Source organism: Protopterus annectens, chromosome 9.part0, assembly GCF_019279795.1.
Source record: "Protopterus annectens isolate FY-2018-M chromosome 9.part0, PAN1.0, whole genome shotgun sequence".
NCBI lineage: Eukaryota > Metazoa > Chordata > Ceratodontiformes > Protopteridae > Protopterus > Protopterus annectens.
In genome coordinates, this window is record NC_056743.1 from 1839723158 (window position 1) to 1839729157 (window position 6000).

Genomic DNA, 6000 nt, shown 5'->3' on the forward strand with positions numbered 1-6000 from the left:
TGCCTAAAATATTATGTCAGCTTGGATGTTTTCTTTCTATACTTTTCATAAGAATGTAATCAATATGTGAAAAGAATTTGCATGTTTTAATCCAAATTTTAAGCAAAATTAATTTCGGGTCTATATTAGAACATCGAAGTCTTGAAACTTCGAGTTCTAATATCGACCCCTATTCAGCGAACGCTGAAAATAGCGAAGCTACAGAACACCAAATTCTTTTCTAGGGAAAGAATTCGGTTGGCCGTTTCTGTGGTTTCACTATTTTCAGCACTGTGGTGGAAAGTTAAGGGTTGGGTTCAGGTAAGTGTGCGATTGTGTGGACGTGAGGGTTAGAGCGGAGGTTAGGTGAGTTAGGGTTAGGGCGCAGGTCAATAAGTGTGCGATTGTAACGGACGTTAGGGTTAGGGTGGGGTAGGTGAGTTAGGTTTAGGGCGCGGGTGAGGTGAGTGTGCGATAGTGACGGACCTTAGGGTTAGGGTTTGGGTTAAGGTAAGTGGATAGATAGTAGTGTATGTACAGTTTAGTGTAGAGTTAGATTTAGGATTTTAAGTATATGTGCATGGATTGCTGTTATTTTGGTGTGCTTGTGTTGTATGTATGTGTTTCGGAACAACAAATTTTTTCCCTGGGAAAAAATTTGCTGTTCTGCATGTTTGATATTTTAAGTGTTCACATTTTTTGCAGTACAGAGCAGTCACACCACAACAGGTTGCTTTAACAAGATGCCATATATTATCCTGCACATGTTGAAAAAGTAAACAGGGATAACCTTGACAGGCCTGTCATATTTCTCTAGAATGCACCCTGGTGAATAGCCCTTGCTCTTCAGTAATGCAGCAAGCAAAGTCATATATTCCTTTATTTTTTTTAGAACCCACCTGGAATGGTTTATGGGGACTGTTATGATGGTGACCTATATAAAGTGGGTGCCTGTCCTATTCTTGCCAGAGTCGTGTCTGATGCCACTGGCGTGTGCCTTTGTTACTGACTCTCACCATCTTACCATGCATGTAACATCTCTTAACTCTTTTTTTAAAAAGTGAGCATCTGTCACTCAAAAACATATACTACTCCTCCCTCTTTTCTCATTCTTACCTTCCTCGTTTCCCTTATACCTGCTTCTCTGTTCACATCTTCATTTATCTTCTGTCCTATGTACTCACATCTTCATTTATCTTCTGTCCTATGTACTCACATCTTCATTTATCTTCTGTCCTATGTACTCACATCTTCATTTATCTTCTGTCCTATGCACACACACGTCTTCATTTATCTTCTGTCCTATGTACTCACATCTTCATTTATCTTCTGTCCTATGCACACACATGTCTTCATTTATTTTCTGTCCTATGCAGACACACGTTTTTATTTATCTTCTGTCCTATGCACACACATGTCTTCATTTATCTTCTGTCCTATGCACACACGTCTTCATTTATCTTCTGTCCTATGTACTCACATCTTCATTTATCTTCTGTCCTATGCACACACACATCTTCATTTATCTTCTGTCCTATGTACTCACATCTTCATTTATCTTCTGTCCTATGCACACACACGTCTTCATTTATTTTCTGTCCTATGCAGACACACGTTTTCATTTATCTTCTGTCCTATGCACACACATGTCTTCATTTATCTTCTGTCCTATGCACACATTTACACCACTATTACTGTAGGCGCTGAGCCTTGTGTAAGCAGTTTTTTTTTCCTGATTAGCAGTGACCTGGACTGTTATTTTCAGCTAATTAATTGATAATGAGCATTGTGCCACTCCGCTTTATGAGATGTATGCACACTGTGATTATAATAACCGTGTTCCTAAATCCCAGGATTGTAGTAGTTAAATTATGACCCAAGATTATACACCATTAAGTAAAATTATTGAATAATAACACAATATAATGACCACATTTAAATACATGCCATACTTTAATGATAGTATTATGGCACAAAATGTTTAGATTTATTTGTTCGCTTCTAACTTCTTCAATATCTAAGTAGTAGTGGGGGTGGTGGGGTAGAATAACAACAGAAGTGTGCTTTTTTCACAAGGTATATATAAATATAATGCAGGTATCAGGAAAACTTATCATAGGACAAATTAGAGGTTTGTGCAGGGTAATTTTCCACAGGACCATCTTACTGGGGATGCAGAATATGTCCAAAACCAGGAAGCAGAGCAGCCAATGAATAGTTAATAAATAACAAGTCCTTTATTTTAGTTGAACAAAACCTTAAAACACAAGTGCTTTCGCTCAGAAAATTCTGAGCTTTATCAAGTGATAACATTTTGTTACACCAAGTATCTTATATATCTTAGCAGCCTTTCCATTAATTGGAAAACCATGCTGTTAATTAGTGCTTAAAGAGAAACTAATCTCTTTAACGCATAAATCACAGCCTAAAACAACATAAGGTGCAATTGCTTCTAAAACTAAGGAATGATCAATAAAAACATATCTCATATATTGAAATAAACAAAATCGTTGAAACCCAACGGGTTTAGAATAAAATCCAGTACTTAAAACATATTGAGTAGTTGAAATATGCATCTCAGTTAATTCTAAAATATTAAATACAATAAACATTAATTCAAAGAAGAATGTAAACCATTATACTAAAACAATAGACTCCCCCATTAAATTTTCATATTAAATTATTATATTTAGGCACAAGTTTTGGGCATATTTTCTCGACTACTAGTTCGAGGGGCACCCCTACCAAATAAATGTTTTAATAATCTACGAATTTTTGTATATTTTTAAATAAGAGCCCTTTAAAATATTAAAACCACTGTATAATATTTGGTGGGTTGGAAAAATTTGTAAGTTACATGGTTTTTAATATGAAAATTTAATGGGGGAGTCTATTGTTTTAATATAATGGTTTACATTCTTCTTTGAATTAATGTTTATTGTATTTAATATTTTAGAATTAACTGAGATGCATATTTCAACTACTCAATATGTTTTAAGTACTGGATTTTTTTCTAAACCCGTTGGGTTTCAACGATTTTGTTTATTTCAATATATGAGATATGTTTTTATTGATCATTCCTTAGTTTTAGAAGCAATTGCACCTTATGTTGTTTTAGGCTGTGATTTATGCGTTAAAGAGATTAGTTTCTCTTTAAGCACTAATTAACAGCATGGCTTTCCAATTAATGGAAAGGCTGCTAAAATATATAAGATACTTGGTGTAACAAAATGTTATCACTTGATAAAGCTCAGAATTTTCTGAGCGAAAGCGCTTGTGTTTTAAGGTTTTGTTCAACTAAAATAAAGGACTTGTTATTTATTAACTATTCGTTGGCTGCTCTGCTTCCTGGTTTTGGATCTGTTGTTACTTGGTTTGTTGCATTTTGTCGTTGGATGCAGAATATGCCCTGGACCCATTGCTAATCACACCAATAAGAAACTCAGAGACCATGATGAGAATGCAAATGACACTACCCTGTCACAAACAAATTATTGCAGAATGTGTGTCTAGACTGCTAAAGGTCCTCTGCTATTGTCTAAATGGCTCCAGTGGTACCACACAATATGACTCTAACTCTTGTGAAATATTTGCAGTAGGAATATTTTCAATGTGTATGTACTATTACAAAGCATGTTGCTGTGGAAACACACAGAGCAGGGGACAAACATCTGGTAGAAGGAAGTTCTGGAGACAGCAGCAAAGGAGATAACAAACAAGGAGCCTGAGAAGCCAGAATATCACATACAGCCCTGACTAGATCAGATCTTGCTACATTTGTCCATCTTTCCTTGTAGGATGGTTCTGTGCAAACACTGAGTAGTGTCCATACAGGTAATCAGAGATGAATGGGATTATTACCATTGGTGTAATCAGCTATAAGTATGCCCTTCCCTGGCATCCTCCACTTGCTCAATGGAGCTTGCAGCAAACAAGAGGGATTCTGCAGTGAGAGATGAGAGTTACCCTGTGTCATTGTACTGGCAAGATCTTGCCCTACTGTGGCATACTGAGTCTGATGGATGGGTTACATATAAAGAGAAGTATCTGTGGAAGGGGGAGTGGATGAACCCATCTCACTACCTGTGTGTACCACTGACATTGTGACCTCTTCACTGCTGGAATTTGGCTACCATCAGACTAGGCCAAGACAGTTCCCTGACATGAGGCATGACCATATCCATGATGAAAGAACCTAACATAGCATCTATGAACAGACCTAAGCAGAACCAGATCAATGAATGTACTTTTTACCAGCACTTGCTGCCCAATGAAAGTTATCCTGCAAAATATAATACTGTGGAAAATATAATACTAACAAACCTTGAGCAGACTTACCTCGTGACTTTGATAATGATGTTTCTGTAACAACAAAGAAGACATATATCAATATATATATGACTCGTTTCATTAATTCATTTACAATTTAGCATGCTTGAATCTACTGTTACAAACATGTCTTAGTTATATGAATTTCCACTTTGTCAAATCAGATTGGATTTATGCCTCATAAAATACTACGAGATAACATACTACCTTTAGGTTTAACTTAATTGCTATCTTACCATTCCCAAAATGATGAAATTCTCATCAATTCAGATACCTTTATAGTGTCAGTATTAAATTTCTCGTTAATCTTTTGAAATATGGTAGCATTTCTACCCAGTTCTATCAAAGCGATCTTTAGTTTCCAAAATTCCTAATACTAGGCTGTGAATTAATAGTAAAACACTAGGAGTGGAGTTAGAGCTGTAGCTCACTCATTTAGCACCCAGGAATGGTCTCTGGTCTGGCACCCTGCCTTTTCATCTCTTCTTTTGAAGATCAAAAAAAAAACTGCTTTGCTACCATAGGGTGGCACTCCAAGTCAGATCCCCACTTCCTCTGCTCTCTTCTCTATACAAAAATAATGATACAAAAAGAGGAATGCAAGAACTGCAATTCACAATCACGCCCCTTAACACATTTTGCCCAGTGTGTCTGCCCACTTCACCCAGCCCTTGCTAGGCTTTTGAGTGGAGCCTTATCAATTCAGTAAGTAGATAGTGCTGTCCATTATGTTGACCCCCTAATGGATTTATATCTTCATGACACTATCTCACATATCAAATTAGGATACAAGTTAGAGAATTAACTGTTTTTCTGACTTACATTCTTCAAATCATAACATCTCTGTGACTTGCATTATTTTCCCAGGCAGGTCATTTTAACTTATTTAGGTATTTGTGAACATAATGTGCATAATATGAAACATTTAGGCATTAACTATTTGCATAAGTAACACAACATTTTAAATAATATTCCAAATGCATTTTTATAGTCCTAGGTATAGAGGGGCAAATCTCCCACATCAGGGGTTACAGGTGGCTAGCCCCCTTCAAAAAACTAGTTTTAAAAACTCAGTGCAGATTACAAGCATAGGTAGCAAATTGGTAAAACTCAAACAGTGGCATTTGAATTTATAAAATAGATACAAACTTTTGTTATTCATCTTAGAATTGATTTTGGTAATGTTTTGTGCTGCAGTACACAGAGCAACAATCACAGAACAGCATCTGAAGTGTCTGACAGGTTTGAAAACACACACACACACACACACACACACACACACACACACACACACACACACAAACACATTCACATAGTGATGTTTTAAAGCTTTTGGTTGATATAAAGCTGCTGTATGTTGGATGGCATTAAATACATTTCAGTTCGTAAAGCTATAAAAGGATTCCTGGTCCTATGCACTCTGTCTCTCTTACTCTCCATGGTAGTACACTGTGGTAATTAAACTACATTTACTGCAAATAACTATGATTAAGTTTGGATTCCAAAATGAGATGGGCACAAAATGGCATGAGACACAAAGTAGATTAATAGGTTTATAGGTTAATGCTAGTATAATTGCCTCAAAGGGCCTTTTTAAGCCTAGCAAATAATCTATGGTCAAACTCAATGCCTATATCTTGTTTCTATGAGGTGAACATCTTAGTTATTATGCCAAACCTACCTCACTAAGCT

General features: G+C 36.2%; 1 long non-coding RNA gene across 1 annotated transcript in view; it reads right to left on the bottom strand.

The window, feature by feature from the left end:
• LOC122810992 overlaps positions 1–4350 on the bottom strand; it is a 106057-nt gene extending 101707 nt beyond the window's left edge. Inside the window, exon 1 of the long non-coding RNA XR_006366183.1 lies at positions 4318–4350. This is a non-coding gene — a long non-coding RNA (uncharacterized LOC122810992). The remainder of the gene's footprint in view (positions 1–4317) is intronic.
• Between the last annotated feature and the right edge of the window lie 1650 nt (positions 4351–6000).